The 26,874-nt window shown below is 39.3% G+C and overlaps 1 non-coding gene across 1 annotated transcript; it reads right to left on the minus strand.

Moving 5' to 3' along the window:
• Positions 1–2,779: 2,779 nt before the first annotated feature.
• LOC115031409 (small nucleolar RNA SNORA17) lies at positions 2,780–2,911 on the minus strand. The gene has a single exon (XR_003837048.1). It is a non-coding gene; the product is annotated as a small nucleolar RNA SNORA17 (small nucleolar RNA).
• Positions 2,912–26,874: the final 23,963 nt, after the last annotated feature.

Raw genomic sequence — 26,874 nt, forward strand, 5'->3', positions numbered from 1 at the left:
TGTGATGTTAGGCATGTCACTCAGAATCCAAATCCCTTGATTTTAACCTTTAAGTGATATACTTATTGATTTAAACAAACAAGCAAGCAACAAAAGAGCCTTTGGACTTTAAAATGCTACAGTTTTACAGCTTAGTGGTTAAGATGCTGTGTAAGAGATGGAGCATGTTCTGTTGAGGTGATTAGAGTGCAGGCCTTAGCATTGTAATACACTGTATCTGAACTTAGGAACATTTTATCATAATAATATACTGTTGCCTTTAGAAATAAATGAACATAATGCCAACAAATTTTAGTTATATTGTAAAATATGTAGACTGAAATTCCTTTGAAAGATCTTGATTAATCTTACTATAAACTTGGGAAAGGAAGCCCATAATCTAGATGACTGGGTTTTATGAAAGAAATGAGACTCCAAGGTAAAAGCTACAAAGGAAGTGAAAGAACTCCATCATTTCCCCTTGGCTTTATTGCCCATAATATTTATTCTATTTTTCTATCAAAATTCAAAGGAAGAATGATCAGAATCACATTTGGAAAACAAATCTAAGTTCATGGTTATTCAGAAGTGAGGCTAAACCTTCTTGAGAAATAAACACAAAATTATCATTCCTCTTTATTGTGAAATAAAAGTTATAAATCTGCCCAAAACTTATCTGTGCACCTTTCTTGTAACTTGGGATATTGTTTTCATAAATATTGTTTTAATATGAAACTAAGACTTATGTACTTAATTTGTGGAAACAAATGCCTGTTTTTTGTTTTTTGTTTTTCCTCAGATGGGGAATTAACTCATTTCAGTGGTTCGCTCAATTATCTGAAGAAATATCTAGAGAAGCATGACCATAAACAGAACAGTATGGTACCAATTAACTCATGGTTTCTCAGCAGTCAAGAAGGTGAGCTGTCTGCAAAAGGAAGTTGATAGGCTAGCGTGGGAGCATACAGATGAGTTGTTCAGGGATGCTCTACCTTTTCATCACCTTCTGCTCTTAACTTCAGGGTAGTAATATAACAAGAACAGACTCTGGCTCCTCAGCACAGCACTGACTTGTGACCTAAATAATCCTTTCTGGAAATGTTCTTCTCCCCTGGAAGCCACTCTTGTCTCCTTTGTTTGAGAAAGATCAAGTACCCTAATTATAAGAATTCTCTGGGCATACTTTTAGCAATACAAAAACAGAGAGATGTGACAACCATCTTTAAAATCCAAGGTGAGCTGCAAGGCTCTGTAGCCTATGGTTGAAGGCACTCAGGATAGCTCTTTTTCCCTTTTACTCCAATCTCCATAACTTATTCCAATTTCACACTTTGGGATTTGTGGGATTTAAAAAGAAAATTATTGGCTCCTTGTGAATTTCACATTGTGCACCCCAATATCACTCATTTCCCTCTCCCCTTGTACCCATCCTCCACCCCTGCAACCTTCCCTGAGACAGGAAAAAAAAAAACAATTCCTGTGAAAGCTGTAGAGTATCACAGTGTGTCACACAGTAACCCCTTTTGTCCACACATCTTTGCTTGCTTATGTTCATTTCAATGTCTGGTACAAGGCTTTTGGCTTCTGTTATACTATCAATATAGGAACCTCACTGGGACTCCTCTTACATCCTGCTGTTGCCCTGTATCATGGAGATACTGCCATTTAGGATCTCTGGGACCAGCTCCTTCATGTACTCCAGCAGTTCATCAGTTGGGTAAATAGGCCAATTCAAAGCTGTGGATCTGGGCCTGAGAGGTGTGATCCTCTAGGTCTCATGTCCTAGGGGATGCCTCACCAGCAACCCTTGAAACCAGGACCATCTCTACCCTGCTGCCCAGGTAATGTGCAGAGCCTGCTCTCCTGAGTGTTGCAGTAGGTGAGGAACATGGCCAGTTCTCCCACTCTTATGACCCCAGATCAGATCTCCCACCTGCCATAGATGGTGAGGAATGAGAGAGGGAGAAGGGCCTCACTCCCTCATTCTCACCATGGCCCAGTAGACAAGAGGTAAGATTGCATCTCCTTCTCTCATAATTCTTGGGCCAGCTTTCCCATCTGCCATAGGTGGCAAAGGGTGAGTGTGACACAGGAGGCAAGTGGTATGTCTAGCTTGCTCACACTTGTATCCTCAGGCTGGCTCACACACAGCTCAAGCAAAGTACACAGCCACTCTCTCAAGTAATGCAGCTGCTAGGAACAGTGGTTAGGGAGGAGGTCAGCTCTCCTGCTCTCTGCATGATGCCCAGGTGAAGGGTAGGACCAGTTCCACGCAGCCCTCAGACATTAACACATCCCTGAGCATCAGCTCAGACCAGAGACATGTGACTGGTCATTACTTGTAATGGATCCCTGTTGCTTTAGGGCACAGACACAGATGTGGCCCCCAGTGGCAGCACAGGCCAGAACCCCACCATAGTCCCAGGTGGCATCTTTAGCTACTTACATCAAGCTGTTCCTCACTATCCTCTCGTATCCAGTTCCTCCTCTCTTCATTGTGCTGTTTTTCTGTTTCATCTTTCTGTTTCTCTTTCTCTTCCATTTATCCACCACTTGCTTGTTCCTCGTAGTGGTGCCCAGGAACTCTAAATGCCTGAAGTCATCTCAGAAGTGGTCTCAGGAGTGCTATGCCTTGCTCATGAATAATGGCACTAGGCAGGTGTCACTTTGGACATGGTCTGTCCACTCTCTTCCCCCAAGCCTGCATGGCACTTGGCTGGTGATCATCTTAGGCTAGCTCCCTGTCTAGGCCCCATAGCACACAGGTCTGGTTGTTGTCTTAGGCTCACATTTTTTGAGGAATGTTAAAGTACTTCTCATTCAGATGATCACAGGTTAGAAAACTGAGAGTAGACATAGCCTCTCTTCTCTCTGCCACCTACTGATGCACAGGTGATGTATCTGACACACAGACAATGCCTCTAGGGACAAGGGGGTTGTGTTTTAATGGGATTATATAGAAGAAGAACACGTTCTATTCAGAAAATTGAGTCTACTAAATTTTCTAAGTTCTACTAAGAAAGTTCTACTCAAAAAGAAAAAAATTCAGGACACACACTCTTGTTACTACACAAAGTTTACTTCCACTCCTTAGGAAATGATTTTATATCTGTTTTAGTGTGATTCCTTTACTCAGAGGAAACTTACTGAGATAAATGAGTTTTTAATACTACTACCAAGCATGCTGAAGTACAACAAATGCATTTTCCTTCCTAGGAAAACTGAAGTATCCAATTCTAATTTTTCTTCTTCAAAATAGAAATAACTGGGCCAGCAATGGCTAAACATCTACACATCCATACCCCCATAACAAATAAATGTAAATTAGAAATAATTTCATGGAGTCTCTCCATACTCATAAAAGCAAGAGATTATCATTAGAAAAGAGAATATTAGTAGAAAATATTTGAGTGTATCTTAAAATAGTGACTATTACAGATATGATACAATAAAGAATCTAATGTATAAAATTGTATTGATTAAGTAAAATCTCAACTACACATTATTGTTCTTGCAGCACAAAGAAAAAAATCTTTTAATCCCAAAATATGTGATAAGGCCTCATCATGTGTTCACTCAGAAAAAGTTGTCAAATTGATTTAATAACCATTTTCAGTCATTTATATTTACTGGATATATGCAATATTCAAGACTAGTCCCTGTGGCATTTATACACCTGTTTTCTTTTTTGTTTGTTTGTTTTTTTTGTTTTTTTGTTTTTGTTTTTTTGTTTTTTTTTTTAAATTTTTAATATTTTTATTACATATTTTCCTCAATTACATTTCCAATGCTATCCCAAAAGTCCCCCATAGCGCCCCCCACTTCCCTACCCACCCATTCCCATTCTTTTGGCCCTGGCATTCCCCTATATTGGGGCATATAAAGTTTGCAAGTCCAATGGGCCTCTCTTTCCAGTGATGGCCGACTAGGCCATCTTTCGATACATATGCAGCTAGAGACAAGAGCTCCGGGGTTCTGGTTAGTACATCATGTTGTTTCAACAATAGGGTTGCAGATCCCTTTAGCTCCTTGGGTACTTTCTCTAGCTTCTCCATTGGGAGCCCTGTGATACATCCAATAGCTGACTGTGAACATCCACTCCTGTGTTTGCTAGGCCACAGCATCGTCTCACAAGAGACAGCTAAATTTGGGTCCTTTAAGCAAAATCTTGCTAGTGTATGCAATGGTGTCAGCGTTTAGAAGCTGATTATGGGATGGATCCCTGGATACGGCAGTCTCTAAATGGTCCATCCTTTCATCACAGCTACGAACTTTGTCTCTGTAACTCCTTCCCTGGGTGTTTTGTTCCCAATTCTAAGAAGGGCACAGTGTCTACACTTTGGTCTTCATTCTTCTTGAGTTTCATGCGATTAGCAAATTGTATCTTGTATCTTGGGTATCCTAAGTTTTGGGCTAATATCCACTTATCAGTGAATACATATTGTGTGAGTTCTTTTGTGATTGTGTTACTTCACTCAAGATGATGCCCTCCAGGTCCATCCATTTGACTAGGAATTTCATAAATTCATTCTTTTTAATAGCTGAGTAGTACTCCATTGTGTAAATGTACCATAATTTCTGTATCCATTCCTCTGTTGAGGGACATCTGGGTTCTTTCCAGCTTCTGGCTATTATAAATAGGGCTGCTATGAACATAGTGGAGCATGTGTCCTTTTTACTGGTTGGGACTTCTTCTGGATATATGCCCAGGAGAGGTATTGCTGGATCCTCCGGTAGTACTATGTCCAATTTTCTGAGGAACCGCCAGACTGATTTCCAGAGTGGTTGTACAAGCTTGCAATCCCACCAACAATGGAGGAGTGTTCCTCTTTCTCCACATCCCCGCCAGCATCTGCTGTCACCTGAATTTTTGATCTTAGCCATTCTGACTGGTGTGAGGTGGAATCTCAGGGTTGTTTTGATTTGCATTTCCCTGATGATTAAGGATGTTGAACATTTTTTCAGGTGCTTCTCTGCCATTCGGTATTCCTCAGGTGAGAATTCTTTGTTCAGTTCTGAGCCCCATTTTTTAATGGGGTTATTTGACTTTCTGGAGTCTACCTTCTTGAGTTCTTTATATATATTGGATATTAGTCCCTTATCTGATTTAGGATAGGTGAAGATCCTTTCCCAATCTGTTGGTGATTTTTTTGTCTTATTGATGGTGTCTTTAGCCTTGCAGAAGCTTTGCAGTTTCATGAGGTCCCACTTGTCAATTCTCGATCTTACAGCACAAGCCATTGCTGTTCTATTCAGGAATTTTTCCCCTGTGCCCATATCTTCAAGGCTTTTCCCCACTTTCTCCTCTATAAGTTTCAGTGTCTCTGGTTTTATGTGAAGTTCCTTGATCCACTTAGACTTGACCTTAGTACAAGGAGATAGGAATGGATCGATTCGCATTCTTCTACATGTTAACAACCAGTTGTGCCAGCACCATTTGTTGAAAATGCTGTCTTTCTTCCACTGGATGTTTTTAGCTCCCTTGTTGAAGATAAGTGACCATAGGTGTGTGGGTTCATTTCTGGGTCTTCAATTCTATTCCATTGGTCTATTTGTCTGTCACTATACCAGTACCATGCAGTTTTTATCACAATTGCTCTGTAGTAGAGCTTTAGGTCCGGCATGGTGATTCCACCAGAGGTTCTTTAATCCTTGAGAAGAGTTTTTGCTATCCTAGGTTTTTTGTTATTCCAGATGAATTTGCAGATTGCACTTTCTAATTCGTTGAAGAATTGAGTTGGAATTTTGATGGGGATTGCATTGAATCTGTAGATTGCTTTTGGCAAGATAGCCATTTTTACAATGTTGATCCTGCCAATCCATGAACATGGGAGATCTTTCCATCTTCTGAGATCTTCTAGAATTTCTTTCTTCAGAGACTTGAAGTTCTTATTATACAGATCTTTCACTTCCTTAGTTAGAGTCACGCCAAGATATTTTATATTATTTGTGACTATTGAGAAGGGTGTTGTTTCCCTAATTTCTTTCTCAGCCTGTTTATTCTTTGTGTAGAGAAAGGCCATTGATTTGTTTGAGTTAATTTTATATCCAGCTACTTCACCGAAGCTGTTTATCAGGCTTAGGAGTTCTCTGGTGGAATTTTTAGGGTCACTTATATATACTATCATATCATCTGCAAAAAGTGATATTTTGACTTCATCTTTTCCAATTTGTATCCCTTTGATCTCCTTTTGTTGTCGAATTGCTCTGGCTAGGACTTCAAGTACAATGTTGAATAGGTATGGAGAAAGTGGACAGCCTTGTCTAGTCCCTGATTTTAGAGGGATTGCTTCAAGCTTCTGACCATTTACTTTGATGTTGGCTACTGGTTTGCTGTAGATTGCTTTTATCATGTTTAGGTATGGGCCTTGAATTCCTGATCTTTCCAAGACTTTTATCATGAATGGGTGTTGGATCTTGTCAAATGCTTTTTCCGCATCTAACGAGATGGCCCTGTGGTTTTTGTCTTTGAGTTTGTTTATATACTGGATTACGTTGATGGATTTCCGTATATTGAACCATCCCTACATCCCTGGGATGAAACCTACTTGGTCAGGATGGATGATTGTTTTGATCTGTTCTTGGATTCGGTTAGCAAGAACTTTATTGAGGATTTTTGCATCAATATTCATAAGGGATATTGGTCTGAAGTTTTCTATCTTTGTTGGGTCTTTTTGTGGTTTAGGTATCAGAGTAATTGTGGCTTCATAGAATGAGTTGGGTAGAGTACCTTCTGTTTCTATTTTGTGGAATAGTTTGTGAAGAACTGGGATTAGATCTTCTTTGAAGGTCTGATAGGACTCTGCACTAAACACATCTGGTCCTGGGCTTTTTTTAGTTGGGAGACTATTAATGACTGCTTCTATTTCTTTGGGGGATATAGGGCTGTTTAGATCATTAACCTGATCTTGATTCAACTTTGGTACCTGGTATCTGTCTAGGAACTTCTCCATTTCATCCAGGTTCTCCAGTTTTGTTGAGTATAGCCTTTGGTAGAAGGATCTGATGGTGTTTTGGATGTCTTCAGGATCTGTTGTTATGTCTTCTTTTTCATTTCTGATTTTGTTAATTAGGATGCTTTCCCTGTGCCCTCTAGTGAGTCTGGCTAAGGGTTTATCTATCTTGTTGATTTTCTCAAAGAACCAGCTCCTTGATTGGTTGATTCTTTGAATAGTTCTTCTTGTTTCCACTTGGTTGATTTCGCCCCTGAGTTTGATTATTTCCTGCCGTCTACTCCTCTTGGGTGAATTTGCTTCCTTTTGTTCTAGTGCTTTTAGGTGTGTTGTCAAGCAGCTAATGTGTGCTCTCTCTAGTTTCCTTTTGGAGGCACTCAGAGCTATGAGTTTTCCTCTTAGATATGCTTTCATTGCATCCCATAAGTTTGGGTATGTTGTGGCTTCATTTTCATTGAACTCTAAAAAGTCCTTAATTTCTTTCTTTATTCCTTCCTTGACCAAGGTATCATTGAGAAGAGTGTTGTTCAGTTTCCACGTGAAGGTTGGCTTTCTATTATTTATTTTGTTATTGAAGATCAGCCTTAGTCCATGGTGATCTGATAGGATGCATGGGACAATTTCAATATTTTTGTATCTGTTGAGGCCTGTTTTGTGACCAATTATGTGGTCAATTTTGGAGAAGGTACCATGAGGTGCTGAGTAGAAAGTATATCCTTTTGTTTTAGGATAGAATGTTCTGTAGGTATCTGCCAGATCCATTTGATTCATAATTTCTCTTAGTTTCTCTGTGTCCCTGTTTAGTTTCTGTTTCCATGATCTGTCCATTGGTGAAAGTGGTGTGTTGAAGTCTCCCACTATTATTGTATGAGGTGCAATGTGTGCTTTGAGTTTTACTAAAGTTTCTTTAATGAATGTGGCTGCCTTTGTATTTGGAGCATAGATATTCAGGATTGATAGTTCCTCTTGGAGGATTTTACCTTTGATGAGTATGAAGTGTCCCTCCCTGTCTTTTTTAATGACTTTGGGTTGGAAGTCAATCTTATCAGATATTAGAATGGCTACTCCAGCTTGTTTCTTCATACCATTTGCTTGGAAAATTGTTTTCCAGCCTTTCATTCTGACGTAGTGTCTATCTTTTTCTCTGAGATGAGTTTCCTGTAAGCAGCAAAATGTTGGGTCTTGTTTGTGTAGCCAGTTTGTTAGTCTATGTCTTTTTATCGGGGAGTTGAGTCCATTGATATTAAGAGATATTAAGGAAAAGTAATTGTTTCCTGTTATTTTTGTTGTTAAAGTTGGCATTCTGTTCATGTGGCTGTCTTCTTTTAGGTTTGTTAAGGGATTACCTTCTTGTTGTTTCTAGGGCGTGGTTCCTGTCCTTGTATTGGTTTTTTTTCTGTTATTATTCTTTGAAGGGCTGGATTCGTGGAGAGATAATGTGTGAATTTGGTTTTGTCGTGGAATACTTTGGTTTCTCCATCTATGTTAATTGAGAGTTTGGCTGGGTATAGTAGCCTGGGCTGGAATTTGTGTTCTTTTAGTGTCTGTATAACATCCGTCCAGGATCTTCTGGCTTTCATAGTCTCTGGTGAAAAATCTGGTGTAATTCTGATAGGCTTGCCTTTATATGTTACTTGGCCTTTTTCTCTTACTGCTTTTAGTATTCTATCTTTATTTAGAGCATTTGTTGTTCTGATTATTATGTGTCGGGAGGTATTTCTTTTCTGGTCCAGTCTATATGGAGTTCTGTAGGCTTTTTGTATGTTCATGGGCATCTCTTTCTTTAGATTTGGGAAGTTTTCTTCTATAATTTTGTTGAAGATGTTTGCTGGTCCTTTGAGTTGAAAATCTTCATTCTCCTCCACTCCTATTATCCGTAGGTTTGGTCTTCTCATTGTGTCCTGTATTTCTTGGATGTTTTGAGTTAGGATCTTTTTGCATTTTACATTTTCCTTGATTGTTGTGCCGATGTTCTCTATGGAATCTTCTGCACCTGAGATTCTCTCTTCCATCTCTTGTATTCTGTTGCTGATGCTCGTATCTATGGTTCCAGATTTCTTTCCTAGGGTTTCTATCTCCAGTGTTGCCTCATTTTGGGTGTTCTTTATTGTGTCTACTTCCCTTTTTAGGTCTAGTATGGTTTTGTTCATTTCCATCATCTGTTTGGATGTGTTTTCCTGTTTTTCATTAAGGACTTCTACCTGTTTGATTAGGTTATCCTGTTTTTCTTTAAGGATTTGTAACTCTTTAGCAGTGTTCTCCTGCAATTCTTTAAGGGATTTTTGTGCTTCCTCTTTACTGTCTTCTACCTGTTTACCAGTGTTCCTTTGTATTTCTTTAAGTGTGTTATTAAAGTCCTTCTTGAAGTCCTCTACCATCATCAGGAGATATGCTTTTAGATCCGTGTCTAGCTTTTCCAGTGTGTTGGGGTGCCCTGGACTGGGCGAAGTGGGAGTGCTGGGTTCTGATGATGGTGAGTGGTCTTGGTTTCTGTTAGTAAGATTATTACGTTTACCTTTCGCCATCTGGTAATCTCTGGGGTTAGTTGTTATAGTTGTCACTGTTTAAAGATTGGAGCAGAAGCTGTCTTCCACTCACCAGCAGTCCCAAAATCCTGCGGTGGGGGTCGTGGGTAGCTGGCGGGTGTCAGGCAACCCTGCGCCCCAGCAACCCCGGCCCTGATCCGGCCGGGAGTGGCCTGTGGCCCTACTCAGGCCGGTTTCTGCTTCACTAACTAATGCAGTCTCAGGTCCCGCGAGCAATTGGATTGGAGCAGAAGCTGTGTTCCACTCACCAGAAGTCTTAAGATCCTGTGGCGGGTGTTGTGGGTAGCTGGCTACACCTGTTTTTTTTTTCCAGTTTTCCAAAGTTTCTTGAGTTGACTATCAGATCATTTAAAGGAATTCTTATCTCTTGATGTTAAGCACAAGTTGCTATAAAAATAATTATGGCTTTATTTTCATAGGCAAATCACGAGAAATATTCTGTCATTTCTTAATGGTTTATTTGTACAAATTACACATCAGGTTTTTTTTTTAGAAAAAAAAGAAATAAAAACATTCTTTATAAATTTTCATCCATTTTGATTTTCATCTGTTTTTTTTTTTTTAGACAGGGTTTCTCTGTGTAGCCCTGGCTGTCCTGGAACTCACTTTGTAGACCAGGCTGCCTTGAACTCAGAAATCTGCCTGCCTCTGCCTCCCGAGTGCTGGGATTAAAGGCTTGCGCCACCACGCCCGGCTATCTGGAAAGTTATTTTCAAATATCTGATTTGCCTTCCTTTTTGGAGTCAAGCTACCTTTTGTTTTTTATGGAAATGTTTGTGTGTTAATTTACATATGTTTAATTCATTCACATACATAGTAACAATGCTGCCTGTTATTCAGTTAGTAAGAATTTGGTATCAGGCAGTCAAACTGGATCGGCAGATAAAGGTGTTTGTTGGCAAGTCTTGCAAACCCAGGTCAATTCTACAGCAAATTGTCCTCTGGCCTCAATACGTGCAAAGTGACAGGTACTACCATTTCCCACAAAATAAATGAATAAAAACCAAGTGTACACGTATGTAATTAAAAGTTGATCTTGGTGTTGTACTCATCAAACAAAGATTTTCAAAACCTAATAAGCAGGATGTGGCCATTCTTAAATAATATTTGCTGTGAACTCTGTATAGTCACTTCAAAAGGTCAAGACCCTAAGTTGATCACTTTCACAATGAGTGTTATTTTAGAAAATGAGAATGTTCAATCACTCTCATTAGATTCATCTCATTTGTTAAAGTTTAAAGAAATGGATAAATTAATGTATGAGCCCTCCTCTTCCTCCTCTATCACTCTGTCTAGTTTATGACTCAAGTGATTCACAAGAGAAATTATTCAGCTCTCATTCTTTAAGGCTTGGTTTATAACTTAGATCTCTGTAGGATTGCATGGTTGAGTCTCACTTTACATGCTCAGTTTAGAGATGATTGCACACTGTGATTTCAACTCCCCATGAAAAGCTAGAGCCTGCGAGTATAGAGGATTATTATAGAACTAACTCTGTAACCAAAGCATTTGTTTAGATGTTGTTGAAAGATGAAGCTGAGAACATCTCCCAAATATGGATAGTGTATTCACTCTAGAGTGTCTATGTGAGCTATGAGAAGGATATGTGTTCACCCAGTATTGTTAGTCATCTGGCTCCCACCTCTGTCTTTCTCAGGCATCTCTAATTACAGCTGTACTTGCCTTGGCCAGATAAGTAGTTTTGATCCCTACATCAGCCAGAGGTATGAAATGACAATCAAGCAATGGCATCTGTGCACACTTGCTCTGGGATGACTCCCTAATCTGAGCTGTGTGTAGTTCCTCTACCTCCAGTTATCTTTTCTCTTGGACAGTGAGAAGGACTGTATTTCTCTTCCTTCCTTCCTTCCTTCCTTCCTTCCTTCCTTCCTTCCTTCCTTCCTTCCTTCATTCCTTCCAGAAAAGCCTCTTTTTTGTTTGAGTCCAAGATGATAAAAATGTATACCGTGTCATAACTTACTGGAAGAGCGATGACCTCATAACAGGCCCAAGGACATATTCCTGCAACTGCCATGGCCAATACTGCACTAACTACAGACTCAGAGGAGTAAGTGGAATAAATAACATGGAAGAAAATATCAAATAGACTCTTAAGTAAAGATATGTAGACAGTAAAGGCAAAGGCACAGCTCCTGGCAACCTGGTATGATCATGTTATTAGAGGAGATGAAATCTAATTCTGTCAAAAAATAAACTCTCTATCTGAACCACCCCTAGTATCCGATATTCATTGTTCACAGCATAAGTATTGAGGGAAGGCAAGCAAAATGAATCCAAGATCACATCAAAACGATCATCCATCATGATCAAGTAGGCTTCATCCCAGGGATGCAGGGGTGGTTCAATATAAGGAAATCCATTAACATAGTCCACTATATAAACAAACTCAAAGACAAAAACCACATGATCAAGACATTAGATGCTGAGAAAGAATTTGACAAAATCCAACATCCCTTCATGATAAAAAGTCTTGGAAAGGTTAGGAATTCAAGGCCCATAACTGTACATAGTAAAAACAATATACAGCACACCAGTAGCCAACATCAAACTTGATGGAGAGAAACTTGAAGCAATTCCACTAAAATCAGTGGCCAGACAAGGTTGCCCATTCTCTCCCTACCTGTTCAATATAGTATTTGAAGTCCTAGCCAGAGCAATTAGACCACAAAAAGAGAACAAATGGAAACAAATTGGAAAGGAAGAAGTCAAAATATCACTATTTGCAGATGGAATCATAGTGTACTTAAGTGACCCCAAAAATTCCACCAGAGAACTCCTAAACCTGATAAACAACTTCAGTTCACCAAAGTAGCTGGATATAAAATTAACACAAACAAATCAATGACCTTCCTCTACTCAAAGAATAAACAGGCTGAGAAAGAAATTAGGGAAACAACACCTTTCACAATAGTCACAAATAATATAAAATATCTTGGTGTAAATCTAACTAAGCAAGTGAAATATCTGTATGACAAGAACTTCAAGCCTCTGAAGAAAGAAATCGAAAAAGATCTCAGAAGATGGAAAGATCTCCCATACTCATGGATTAGGAGGATTTTTGAAAGTATTAATTTTTTATTATATATTTTCTTTATTTACATTTCAAATGCTATCTCCTTTCCTAGTTTCCTCTCCGAAAGTCCCCTATACCCTCTCCCCGCCCTGCTCCCCAACCCACCCACTCCTGCTTCCTGGCCCTGGCATTCCCTTCTACTGGGGCAAATAATCTTCCCAAGACCAAGGGCTTCTCCTCCCACTGATGGACAATTAGGCCATCCTCTGCTACATATGCAACTAGGGACACAAGCTGGGGGCTGGGGTTACTGGTTAGTTCATATTGTTAGTCCTCCTATAAGGTTGCAGACCCCTTTGCTCCTTGGATACTTTCTCTAGCTCCATCATTGGGGGCCCTGTGTTCCATCCAATAGATGACAATGAGCATCCACTTCTGTATTTGCCAGGCACTGGCATAGCCTCACAAGAAATAGCTATATCAGTATCCTGTCAGCAAAATCTTACTGGCATATTCAATAGTGCCTGGGTTTGGTGGTTGTTTATGGGATGGATCCCTGGGTGGGGCAGTCTCTGGATAGTCCATCTTTTCATCTCAGCTCCAAACTTTGTCTCTATAACTCCTTCCATGGGTATTTTGTTCACTATTCTAAGGAGGAATGAAGTATCCAGGTGTTATCGATTCTTGATCTTAGATCATAATCCATTGGTGTTCTGTTCAGCAACTTTTCCCCTTTACAGTGTATCTGGTTTTATGTGGAGGTCCTTGATCCACTTGAACTTGATATTATCAAGTTTCTATGAGAATATTTTTTGACAGGTTCACATGTAACCCATCCTGCCCTCAAACTTGCTTTGTAGGTGAAGATAACTTGAACTTCTCACCCCCCCCCCACATCCACCCCTGCCTGTACCTCCCAGGTCCTGGGATGACAAGTGTATATCACGGTACCTGATTTATATGATGCAAGTTATCAAATCCAGGGCCTTGTGCTTGCTACCCAGAGCTTCATACATATCTAACCTAAGACATTTTATTTAAAATTTACATTGAGAGAACCCACTTCATTTTTATAACTCATGTCTAACTCTCCATTTGCTCAAATCGTCTTTATTTCAAAGATGTGTGTGTGTGTCTATCTTGAGTATAAATTTCTTCAATATTCTAAGCAGTTCAAATTTTTAGATATCATAAATGAAAACTTGTTTTCTAACCTTATTGCTATTATCTAGTCCTGAAAATGATTTGTTATTGATCTGCGATCTGGAAACCTTGCTACACTTTCATAATTCTTATACTTTGATTATCAGTTGTTATTAGCTTCATATGCAAATATTTATGTCGTCTGGGAATAAGCAACATTGTAAGCTCTCTTACTATGTATATACTTACTTATTTGTTTACTTTTGTCCGATTTTGTTGATAACACTTTCAGTAGATTGAGCAAAAGTAGAGATGACAGCCTTATTTGTTTTGTGATTATTTGAGTTTGATTTAGGGTTTGAGACTTTTATAATTTTACATTATTTTTGTAACTTTCCTACCTGTGTTTAATGATGTATGATTCTGTCTGTCCCCCACCATTTCCTTAATCTACCTGCCCCTAATAACTTCACCTGTTACCCTCCCAACTTTATGTTTTCTATTTTTTATGACCCATTAGGTTAACTTAGTGTCACCCATATATGCACAGATACTGGGCTGTGCACTGGAGCATAGGAACTCTTTTATTGCCCAGACCCTCCAAAAGGAAATGAGTCTTCCTTCTTCAGCAACTATCAGTTGCTAATAGCTTTTCAGTAAGAGGAAGGACCTGAGAAGTATGCCCCCCATGTATCATCTATACTGGAAATTTGGCTGGAAATTTTGACCTTGAGCACATCTTATACAGATTAATAACCATGGCTGCTGTTAGTTCATGCATGCAATAGCTATATCCAGAAGACAACATTTTACATCTCTTTCCCATCATCCAGCTCATAAATTCCTTCTATCTCCTATCCTATGAGACTCTCTTAGCCTCTGGGAATTGGTAGTATATGATGCTCTATTTAGTTCTGATCATAACATCTGTTAAATAGCCTAGGTATATATGTATAGTAAGCATATATGTTCAGAAAGCACATTGACAAAAGGACGAATATTTGGGGGAATACAATAGCAGATTCTACCTTAAGGCCTATGAGTCTCCAGCCCTGAAGTTCTTTTGTTTTCCCGGCAATTATTGTATGGGACATGAAATTCCTTCCTATGTAACAGGCATCAAGTCAAATCATAAAACTGTTAGTGGCCCCATAACAGTTGCACCACTATTGCACCAGTAAGCATGTCTTATCTGTTACATTAGTATCTTTTTCTCACAAGAACCTATATAACAAACTATGGCCCTATGAATGCTAGCCATCAAGGAGGGAGTTTTTCAGTGAATTTGAGATTAATTTTTCTATGACCTACAACGGAAGTGTGTAATATTATCCTTAGGTTCTTATCATGTAGGTATTGTGGGTAGCTAAGAACAATGGAAATAGCCTGTGCTATTTTGCAAAATTCTGGTGCCTCCCTGACCAATAATTTCCAGGAAAGTAACTCATGCCTTGTACTGCAAATTTCCTTAGTTTCTACCCTGGAGTTTTAAGTGAGATTATGGTTGTCCTTGCAGACATTCTTCCTCCTAGGCCCTAGTAGAGAACTAAAACAGAAATGATTTAATTACTTCCTGAATTTATATGAAACTGTATACTGTCGATATATGTCTTCTCATCTACTTATTGTTAGGCTTATAACATTTACTATAAATATTTCATATTTGTCTAAACCTCATCTTCATCAGTAATGATATCTAGACAGTTCTGTTTTTTGTTACAAATGTTTTTCTTAATGATTCTTTTTAACTTTGAATCAAGTTTAAATCATGGGAATAAAACAGTTCTGAGCTTGGTTAATTAAATAAAATAAGATAGAATTTTAAAAAAATAAATCTTGTCCTAGAAGTTGTGGTGTGTCACAGGATGCCACACAGCATACCCTTGGTCCATATATTTTTACTTGCAAATGTTCATTGCAATGAGTCATTGGTCTGTTTTGAGACCTCTGTCTTCTGTTTCACTATCTATACTGGAACTTCACCAGAACCCCTCTCAGATATCCTGTTGTTGCCCAGTGTCATAGAAATCCTTTAGCTTTGAATCTTCAGGACCAGCCATTTCACATGCTCCAGCAGATCATAGATGGAGTAGATGTTAATGTGGTCCAACTCAAAACCCTGCATCTGGGCTGAGAAGACAACAAAGTTGGTCAGATCTCCTGTACCCTCACCACTAGGGAGAGCTCTCCAGCATTACCCCCAGTTAGCTCACTCAATCCTATAGCTAGCAAGGGGTCAAGGTCCCCTTTCCTGCTATCATGTCCTAGAGGCCAACTCACCCAAGCCTTCTCTACCAGAGACAGCTCTACTGTGCTGCCCAGGGGGGGGTTCAGGTTAGCTAGGCACAGGGTCTCAGGAGACAGTCCAGACCAGGAGCATCTGCTTGATCTTTGGTGGTAACAGTGGCCTGGGACAACACAAGCTCCTGCTGTCATAGGATCAAAGAGCCAGACATTCACCCTCAAACCCCTGGCAATATAGGCCCAGAAGTTCCCATGACCTTAGGTGGCCACTCAAATCATCATGTCCCATCATGACAGCATGACCCTCAGTATTGATATAGTCACCAGTGGCAGCTCAGATCACACATATCCTATTGACTTCTGGCCACAGATATCAACACTTTCTAGCTCCAACAGGGCTACAGGCCCAGACATGGCCCTTGGCAGCAGCCAGGGACAGGACCTCACCATTGCCTGCTCATACCTGCCTATTCCTTATTGTCATCCAGTCTCCAGTTCTATCTTTCTCGACAGTGTATGAAGCCTCTAGCTTCACCTTTTCTTATACCTCCCCACTTTGTACTCCAACTTTCCCATCCTTTCATCACATATTAGTTAACTTCAGTGGCACCTGCACCAGATCCTTGGGTATCCTGATTCTACCTACCACAGGCCATCTTGGTCAGGGCAGGTACTTCTGTAATTGTTTTTTAATGCCACAATTCAACACTTCTCAATGAAACTTGGGGAAGGGTGCACAGCACAATGGCTCAGTGGGTTTCGCCTGTGAGCCTGTGATCTAAATTCAATCCCTGGAACTCCCCCAGTGGAAGCAGAGAATGGATTCTTGCAAGTGACCTCCACATCCACATTATGATACACAGTAAAATTAATGTAGATATTTTAAAGGAATTTTTTACTGCATTTATGTATTTATTTGTGGGATGGAATACTGTGTCACAGTGAGATTATGGAGGTCTACTTTTGCGAATTAAATCTCTCTTTTTACCATGTGGATCCAGGGGATCAGACTTGGTGGCAAGCACCTTTACCCACTAAGCCATCTTGCCTGTCTCTGTTCTAATTTTTAAAAGCTACATCTCACCTTACTTATAAAATTTCTCATTTATAATATTATACTTGAGGTGGTAGGCTACCATCCTATGAACTTTTTCTTTTCTTTCTTTAACTTTTCTTTTTTCCTTTTTTCTTTTCTGATCTTGATAAAAGTCACAAGAATTGCCTATTTCTCTCTTTTTTTCTCATATGTCTATGTTCATAGTGTGTATTATGTTCATGTGGAGGGTAATCATGTACGCATGTGCATGCAGATGTATATGCTCATACACAAGGGTCAACATGCTTGTAACAACCCAGAGATTGATGTTAAGTGTCTTGGTTGATTGTTTCCCACCTTACATATCAATGGAAGGTCTCTCACTTGAATCAGAGCTTGCCAAGTTAGCTCTTCTTGGTAGCCATCATGTTTCAGTCATCCTATCTCTACCTCCCGTGTATTGGGACTACAAGTAGTCCACTAGGTCCATTTGGTATTTGTACAAAATAGGGGAGTTCCAAACTCCTATCCTCACATTTTCTTAGTGTGTTGGTTAGGCTTGGGAAAATTAATGTAAACTAGAGTCATTTGAGATGAAGTTCCTCAATTAACAAAATACTCTATCAGGTTGGCCTGTAGACAAATCTGTGGGTTATTTCCTTGATCCATTGTTGATGTGGATGGTCTGAGCCAACTTTGGATGGTGTTATTCCTGAGAAGGTGCCCATAAAATATATAAGAAAGCAAACTAAATAAGCCAGAGAGAGTAAGCCAGTGAGCATCACTCATGTGACTTGACCGGATTTTCTCTTCTCTGTGTTACCTTTGGGTACAACATCCTGTTGGTATGTACACAACTCAGCTGGGTACTTAGATTGTTCCCTAATGCTAAATGTCTCATCACACTCCTTGGTCCAGTTTTCCCTTACACTCTCTCCAGCTAGAACCAGAGCCTAAACAAGGGCTAACAAACACCCCCATAATATCACAGGACATTTTTTAAAGTTTATATCTTGGTTTTTCACAGGTGGATTTTAAGTCCTAGGAAACAAGCCTTCAAGCATAACTCACTTCACAAACTGCCATCTAAAAGTGTGCCATCAAGGTGAAAAAGAAGAGAGAAAAAGCTGTGCAGAGTTCACAGGCACTTTCCTGTCTCAGCACAGAAGTGACATTTGTCCCTTCAGTAATGTTCTAGAAGTCCATGTGAGACTGTGAATTATCACTCTTCTCTTTGCCAATGAGAATAAATGAGAGTTGGGTAATAAAGAGCATTGTTATTGACACAGCTTACCTTATGTTCACCAAATGAAGTTTTTCTCATTCCTTATTTCATAAAAATCCACACTCAGCCCTCCTCCACACCCACAAAGGTTAATTTCCAAAGAATCACACATTACAAGTAGCTCAAACCCTAGCATCCTTGGGTATGCATAAATATTTCTTCTTGACCTAGACATGGCTGTTCCTTCAATCTAAGAATGTGAAATTAAATTTTCTTCCTTCTCTGTGCATACAGCCATGTTCAGAAGGACAGTGCAAAAAGCACAGTGAGTTCTGCTCACACTGCAGCACATACACATGCACTGCACAGAACAACACAGAGCCTTTGGTTAGCCCTAAATGCTTTATGTAAACAAACCTGTTCTCTATTTTTTCTAGCCATGGCCATCACCCTCTGAGAATCTCCTTGTTGTTACTCCCTGGAAGTGTGTAGAGAGGTAAGTCTTACCTAAACTATCCAACCTGCCTCCCATTCCTGAAAATTGAGTGACTCAGGGATTCTTCAGAGTCTTAAATAGCAAAGGCATGTTTAGTCTGGCTGATGTTTTTGCGTGGTTGTGATGGTAGCTGTGGTTTCAGGGAGGTTGATGATAAACACCCTCAAAGACGTAAGAAATGTAATCTACCCCTAACCTTTCTTCCCTCAGTCAGCCCTAGGGGCTATTAGAAGTTCCAGAGAATTCTTTTCTTTCCCCTACCTTCCAAATCTCATGGAAAATTTTCTCAGCATAATTAATTACCCATATTCTCACTGTAGGATATACAGAGAAACTAATTTCCCAGGCTTTGTGTCCTATCAGTACAAGATATCATACAATGAAATGAAGTGTTTCAACTAAGTAAGCTATGCTGATTAGAGCTGCCTTTGTGGAGATGGGATTAAGCTTGAACTTTTTACATTAATTCTTTCCACTTTTGAAATAATAATAATAATAATTACATCATTATATATATATCCCCTGAATATATCAGTCTTCATACTGTTATTTGCATGCATTTTTTCAGGGATGACCATTTGATATTGGATAACTAACCGGTAGTTTCCTCCCTCAGAAAGATTATGACTCCTACTCCAATTGCCTGCAGTTTTTTTGTGTAGTGTTGAGGCCCCTTGGGGTGTCTCTCCTCATCCACTTTAGCAAGTCTCTTGTGTCCCTGTTTAGTTCATATTTTGTCTGTCATGTTGGTGAGACTTTATGGCTATAGCTTCTGACATTAAAAAAGTCTCCTCTCAGAGAGTTAAATAACGGTAAGGGTTTCTAAGACAATCTCACAGCAAACTCTCTATTCCTGGGGTTCTTACAATCTTTCTGACACCACTTCACCAGTGATTCTTGACTCATGTACCAAAGATATATTATAGATTTATCAGTTAGGACTGGGCTGCACAACTCTGCATTTTGTTTGATTGTGGTTTTCTGTAATGGCCTCCATCTGTTGCAAAGAGAAGCTTTTTGTTGAGGTGTTGGGAATATACTTATCTGTTGGGTATAATGACAATATTTAGAATATAGTTAAGCATTGTGCTGGTTTAGGGAAGTGAAAGTTTTAGATTCTCCTCTAAAATCGATGGTTTCACTAGCCCTGGATAGTTGGCTAGGTTTTTGCTGCCAGTTACTCATGTTTGGCGGTTATTATTAACTCCAGTGGGAGAGCTGTTGGTTACTGCCAAGGCATTATGTGCCACTACTACACCTTTAGGTTTTTCTTGCCATGCTCATCATTGTTTTGATACATAGGTTGTCAGTGTGGTTCATAGGTATCATGGCTCAGTAGAATTGTTGCTTTCCTACTTTGGGGGCTTGCATGGCACTTCAGATACCACAAAAATAAATCTAGTCTTCTTAGAGGAAGCATACAGATCAACTCTAGTACAGGGTCCTATGACTAAAGTGCATGATGTCTTCAGCAACAGAGAACTGTCACCTCTCAAGAATAACCAAGAGCAGTAGCAATAGCCTATAACATTTCTTAAGTTTCATGGACAGCTTTGACCAAGAACATAGAAGAGGGCTTCCCATGCTTGGTGTTAAAGTTAGTGTATAGTTCTTTCCACAGTCTTGGCTATGCCCATTACTCACTTCTGCCAAAAATATTGCTTGCCATTTTTTCTTTAGGTTTGATTTATTTAATATAAAAATTTTAGTCTTTATATCATCTTTCTCTCTCTCAATTATGGTGGATATTTTGCAAAGTATATTAAGCTATGTCAGCTTTATAATCTTTTAGTATTTGAGATGCATGCTCTAAACTCTTCTGGCTTTCATCTTTTCCACTGATAAATCAGCTATTATTCTTATGCTTCTCGTGTGTGTGTGTGTGTGTGTGTATGTGTGTGTTGCATTTTTTCTCTTGTAGTTTTCAAAGCACTTCCTTTGTTCTGTATTCTTAGTGTATTAAGTGAGCTATGTTGGGAAAACTACATTTTCTGGTCTGTGTGGGGGTGCATTATTTTTTTTTTTTTTTTTTTAGTTTGGAGAAATTTTCTTCAATGATCTTTTTGAGAATCTAGTCTACATCATTGACTTGGGATACTTTTCCCTCATCAATGCTTATGATTTGGAGGTTTCTTTTCTCATGGTGTCTACATTTTTTGCATTTCTCTTTCCAACTTTTTTTTATTATTATATTTCTTCTTCTTCTTCTTCTTCTTCTTCTTCTTCTTCTTCTTCTTCTTCTTCTTCTTCTTCTTCTTCTTCTTCTTCTTCTTCTTCTCCTCCTCCTCCTCCTCCTCCTCCTCCTCCTCCTTCTCCTTCTCCTTCTCCTTCTTCTCCTTCATTTTAGTTTTTGTTGTTGTTGTTGTTTTTTGTTTTTTGATACAGGGTTTCTCTGTGTAGTCCTGGCTGTCCTGGAACACACTCTGTAGACCAGACTGGCCTCGAAGTCAGAAATCTGCCTGCCTATGCCTCCCAAGTGCTGACATTAAAGGCGTGCCCCAACACGACCCAGCTATTCCTTCATTATTTAATAAAGGTCTTCAACTTTTTCTTTGAGTCCTGATACTCTATTGTATGCATGATCCATTATACTTATAATGATTTTCATTTGAGTTTTCAAATTGGACTATTAGGGGTTTTATTTTATTAATAATTTTATTTATTAACATTTAAATGTTGTCCCCATTCTTGGTCTCCCCTCCACAAACTTTCCACCCCTTTGCCTCTACTAGAGTGCTTCTCCACCCACCCACCCATTCCAATCTCACCCCTCTAGAATCTCCCTTTGCTGGAGCAACAAGCCTCCACAGGACCAAGCATCTCCCCTCCCACTGATGCCAGATAAGGTAGTCCTCTGCTACATATGTAGCAAGAGTCATGGATCAACTCATATATGCTCTTTGGTTGGTGGTTTAGTCCCCGGGAGGTCTGAAGGGTCTGGTTAGTTGATATTGTTGTTCTTCCTATTGGCTTATAGTCTCCTTCAGCTTCTTCAGTCCTTCCCCTTACTCTTCCATTGGGGTCCCCTGGTTCACACCAATGAATGGCTGTGAGTATCTGTATCTGTCTTAGGTGCTGGCAGAGCCTCTCACAGGACAGCTATACCAGGCTCCTGTCTGGACTTCTTGGCATCAGCAAAAGTGTTGAGGTTTGCTGTCTGTGGATGGAAAGGGTCCCAAGATGTCTCAGTATGGCCTTTCCTTCAGTCTCTGCTCCAGTTTTTTGCCCCTGCATTTCCATTAGAAAGAACAATTCTAGGTTAAAGATTTTGAGATGGGTGGATGCCCCCATCCTTCAACTGGGGGACATGTCTATCTACTGGACATGGTCTCTTCAAGTTCTATCTCTCCTCTGTTGGGTATTTTGTCTAAGGTTATCTCCACTGAATCCTAGGACCCTCTTGCACCCCTGGCCTCTGGTACTTTCTAGTGGTTGCAACCCCCTCCCCCAGTCTCCACTCCCCATTGCTACATATTCTATTCATTCTCTTGTCCCCCTGGACTTCTGCCTCTTCTCATACCTGATCCTGTCCCCCTTTTCCTCCTCCCTCTCCTCTCCCCTACCCAGGTCCTTCTCTCCCTCTGTCTCCTGTGATTATTCTGTTCTGCCTTCTAAGTGGCATTGAAGCATCCACACTTTAGCCTTCCTTCTTGTTAAGCTTCTTATGGTCTATGAGTTGTAACATGGGTATTCAGAGATTTGGGGCTAATATTCACTTATCAATGAGTACATACTATGTATGTCCTTTTGAGTCTGGGTTACCTCACTCAGAATGATATTTTCTAGTTCCATGCATTTGTCCACAACATTTGTGAAGTCGTCATTTTTAGTAGCAGAATTAGCTGAGTAGTACTCCATTGTATAATTGTACCACATTTTCTGAATCCATTCTTCTGGTGAGGGGCATCTGGGTTTGTTCCAGCTTTTGGCTATTATAAATAAGGCTGCTATGAACAAAGTGGAACATGTGTCCTTGTTATATGTTAGAGAATCTTTTGGGAATATGTTCAGTAGTGGTATGGCTGGGTCTTCAGATAGAACTATTTCCAATTTTCTGAGGAACTTCCTGATTGATTTCCAAAGTGTTTGTACCAGCTTGCAATCCCACCAGCAATGGAGAAGTGTTTTTCTTTCTCCACATCCTTGCCAGCATCTGCTGTTGCCTGAGTTTTTGATCTTAACAACTATGATTAGTGTGAGGTGGAATCTCAGGGTCATTTTGATCTGCATTTCCCTGATGACTAAGGATGTTGAACATTTCTTTAGGTACTTGACTGCCATTTGAGATGCCTCAGTTGAGAATTCTTTGTTTAGCTCTTCATCCCATGTTTTAATTGAGTTATTTGGTTTTCTGGAATCTAATTTCTTGAGTTCTTTGTACATTTTGGATATTAGTTCTCTATTGGATGTATTGGTAAAGATATTTTCCCAATCTGTAGGTTGCTGTTTTGTCCTATTGACAGTGTCCTTTGCCTTACAGAGGCATTTAAGTTTCATGAGGGCCCATTTGTCAACTGTTAATCTAAGAGCCTGAACCATTGGTATTCTATTCAAAACAACTTTACCCTGTGCTGATGTGTTTGAGGCTCTTTCCCACTTTCTTTTCTACTAGATTCAGTGTATCTGGTTTTATGTGGAGGTCCTTGATCCACTTGGACTTGAACAAAGAGATAAAAATGTATCAATTTGCATTCTTCTACATGCAGACCTCTAGTAAGACCAGCACCATTTGTTGAAAATGCGTTCTTTTTTCCACTGGATGGTTTTGGCTTCCTTGTCAAAGACCAAGTAACCATAGGTATATGAGTTTATTTCTGTGCCTTTGATTCTGTTTCATTCATTGACCTGTCTGTCTCTGTATCAATATCATGTGGTTTTAATCACTATTGCTCTGTAGTAAAGCTTGAGGTCAGGGATGGTGATTTCCTCCAAAAGTCCTTTTATTATTGAGAATTTTTTCACTATCCTGGGTTTTTTGTTATTCCAGGTGAAGTTGAGAATTGCTCTATCACTGTGAATAATTGAGTTGGAATTTTGATGAAGACTACATTGAATCTGTAGACTGCTTTTGGTATGATGGTAATTTTTGCTATGTTAATCCATGAGCATGGGATTTCTTTCCATCTTCTGAGATCTTCTTTGATTTCTTTCTTCAGAAACTTGAAACTCTTGTCATAAAGATCTTTCACTTGCTTGGTTAGAGTTACACCAAGATATTTTATAAATTTTATGACTATTGTGAAGGGTATTGTTTCCCTAATGTCTGTCTCAGCCAATTTATCCTTTGTGTAGAGGAAGGTTACTGATTTGTTTGAGTGCATCCCTTAAATGAAGCCTACTTGATTGTGGTGAATGAACATTTTAATGTGTTCTTGGGTTCAGTTTCTGGAAATTCTATTGAGTATTTTTGCATTGATATTTATAAGCAAAATTGGTCTAAAGTTCTCTTTTTTTTTTATTGGGTCTTTGGTTTAGGTATAAGTTTAACTATGGGTTCATAGAATGAATTAAGTAGAGTTCCTTCTTTTTTATTTTGTGGAATAGTTTGAGAAGTATTGGTATTAGGTCTTCTTTGAAGGTCTGATAGAATTCTGCACTAAAATCATCTGTCCCTGGCCTTTTTTTGGTTTGGAGACTCTTAATCACTGCTTCTATTTCCATAGGGGTTATAGGACTAGCTAGATAGTTAATCTGATCCTGATTTAACTTTGGTACCTGATATCTAGAAAGTCATCCATTTCATCTAGGTTATTTAGTTTTGTTAAGTGTAGGCTTTTGTAGTAGGGTCTGATGATTTTTAAAAATTTCCTCAGTTTCTGTTGTTGTGTGTCCCTTTTCATCTCTGATTTTGTTCATATGAATACTGGCTTGTGCCCTTTAGTTAGTTTGGCTAGGGGTTTATACATCTTGATTTTCTCAAAGAACCAGATCTTAGATTTGTTGATTTTTTTTTTTTTACAGTTCTCTTTGTTTCTAATTGGTTGGTTTCAGCCCTGCTTTTGGTTTTTTCCTACAATCTTCCCCTCTTGGGTGTATTTCCTTCTTTTTGTTTGAGAACTTTCAGATGTTCTGTTAAGTTGCTAGTGTAGGATCTCTCCAATTTCTTTATGAAGGCACTCAGTACTATGAATTTTCCTCTTACCACTGCTTTCATTGTGTCCCATAAGTTTTTATATGTTGTACCTTCATTTTCATTAAATTCTAGAAAGTCTTTAATTTTTTGAATTCTTCACTGACCAAGTTATCATTGGCTACAGAGTTGTTCACTTTCCACAAGTACTTGGGCTTTCTGTTGTTTTTATTGTTATTGAAGACCAGCCTTAATCCGTGGTGATCTGATCAGATGCATGGGGTTATTTCAATCTTCTTGTATCTCTTGAGGCCTGTTTTGTGATTATATGGTCAGTTTTGGAGAAGGTACCATGATGTAAAAGAAGGTATATTCTTCTGTTTTAGGGTGAAATGTTCTATAGATATCTGTTAAATCCATTTGGCTCATAACTTGTGTTAGTTTCCCTGTGTCTTTATTTAGTTTCTGTTGAAGTCTCCCACTATTGTTGTATGATGTACAATGTATACTTTGAGTTTTAGTAACATTTCTCTTACAAATGTGCGTGCCCTTCCATTTAGGGTATAGACATTCACAATTGAGAGTTCATCTTGTTGGATTTTTCCTTTGATGAGCGTACTGGCTAGTATTGTGTCAACTTGACACAGCTGGAGTTATCACAGAGAAAGGAGCTTCAGTTGAGGAAATGCCAGCACAAGATCCAGCTGCAATGCATTTTCCCAATTATTGATCAAGGGGGAAGGGCCCCTTGTGGGTGGTACCATCTCTGGGCTGGTAGTCTTGATTCTATAAGAGAGCAGGCTGAGCAATCCAGAGGAAGCAAGCCAGTAAAGAACATCCCTCCATGGCTTCTGCATCAGTCCCTGCCTTCTGACCTGCTTGAGTTCCAGTCCTGACTTCTTTGGTGATGAACAGCAGTATGGAAGTGAAAACCGAATAAACCCTTTCCTCCTCAACTTGCTTCTTGGTCATGATGTTTGTGCAGGAATAGGAATCCTGACTAAGACAATGAGTATGTAGTGTCCTCCATCATTTTAATAATTTTTGGTCAAAAAATTTTTTGGATATTAGAATGGCTACTCCAGCTTGTTACTTGGGACCACTTACTTGGATTTTTTTTTCAGTCTTTTAGTCTGAGATAGTGTCTATCTTTGTAACTGAGGTGTGCTTCCTGTATGTAGGAAAATGCTGGGTCCTGTTTATGAATCCAATCTGTTAGCCTCTGTCTTTTTATTGAGGAATTTAGTCCATTGATGTTTAGAGATATTAAAAACCAACGATTGCTATTTTGTTGTTGTTAGAAGTATTATATTTGTGCAGTTCTCTTCTTTTGGATTTATTGTGAGATGATTAATTTCTTTTTCTTGGGTGTAGTTTCCCTTCTTGGGTGGGAGTTTTTCTTCTATTATCTTCTGTAGGACTGAATTAGTGGAAAAATGTTGTTTAAATTTAGTTTTGTCACGAAATATCTTAGTTTCTCCATCTATGGTGATTGGAAGTTTTGCTGGGTATAGTAGCCTGGGCTGGCATTTGTGTTCCCTTAGGGTCTGCATGACATCTGTCCAAGACCTTCTGGCTTTTCGAATCTCTGTTGAGAAGTATGGTGTAATTCTGATAGGTGGGTAGGGAAGTGGGGGGGGGTATGGGGGACTTTTGGGATAGTATTGGAAATGTAATTGAGGAAAATACGTAATAAAAATATTAAAAATTAAAAAAATAGATAAAGTCTGTAGAAAAATCTTGCAAAAAAAAAAAAAAGAAGAAGAAGAAGAAATGAAATGAAAAGTGGAGCCAGGCGTGGTGGTGCCTGACTTTAATCCCAGCACTCGGGAGGTAGAGGCAGGGAGATTTCTGAATTCGAGGCCAGCATGGTCTATGAAATGAGTTCCAGGACAGCCAGGGCTATACAGAGAAACCCTGTCTCGACACCCCCCCCCCAATAAAAAGAAAGAAATGAAAAGTGCGGCTGGAGAGACGGCTCTGAGATTAAGAACACTGACTGCTCTTCCAGAGGTCCTGAGTTCAGTTCCCAGCAACCATGTGGTGACTCACAACCATTTGTAAAGAGATACGATTCCCTCTTCTGCTATGTCTGAAGACAGCTACAGTGTACTCATATCATGAAACAAATAAAATAAACCTTTTAAA

Source organism: Mus caroli, unplaced genomic scaffold (assembly GCF_978045245.1).
Source record: "Mus caroli unplaced genomic scaffold, Mus_caroli_1 scaffold_7, whole genome shotgun sequence".
Taxonomy (NCBI): domain Eukaryota; kingdom Metazoa; phylum Chordata; class Mammalia; order Rodentia; family Muridae; genus Mus; species Mus caroli.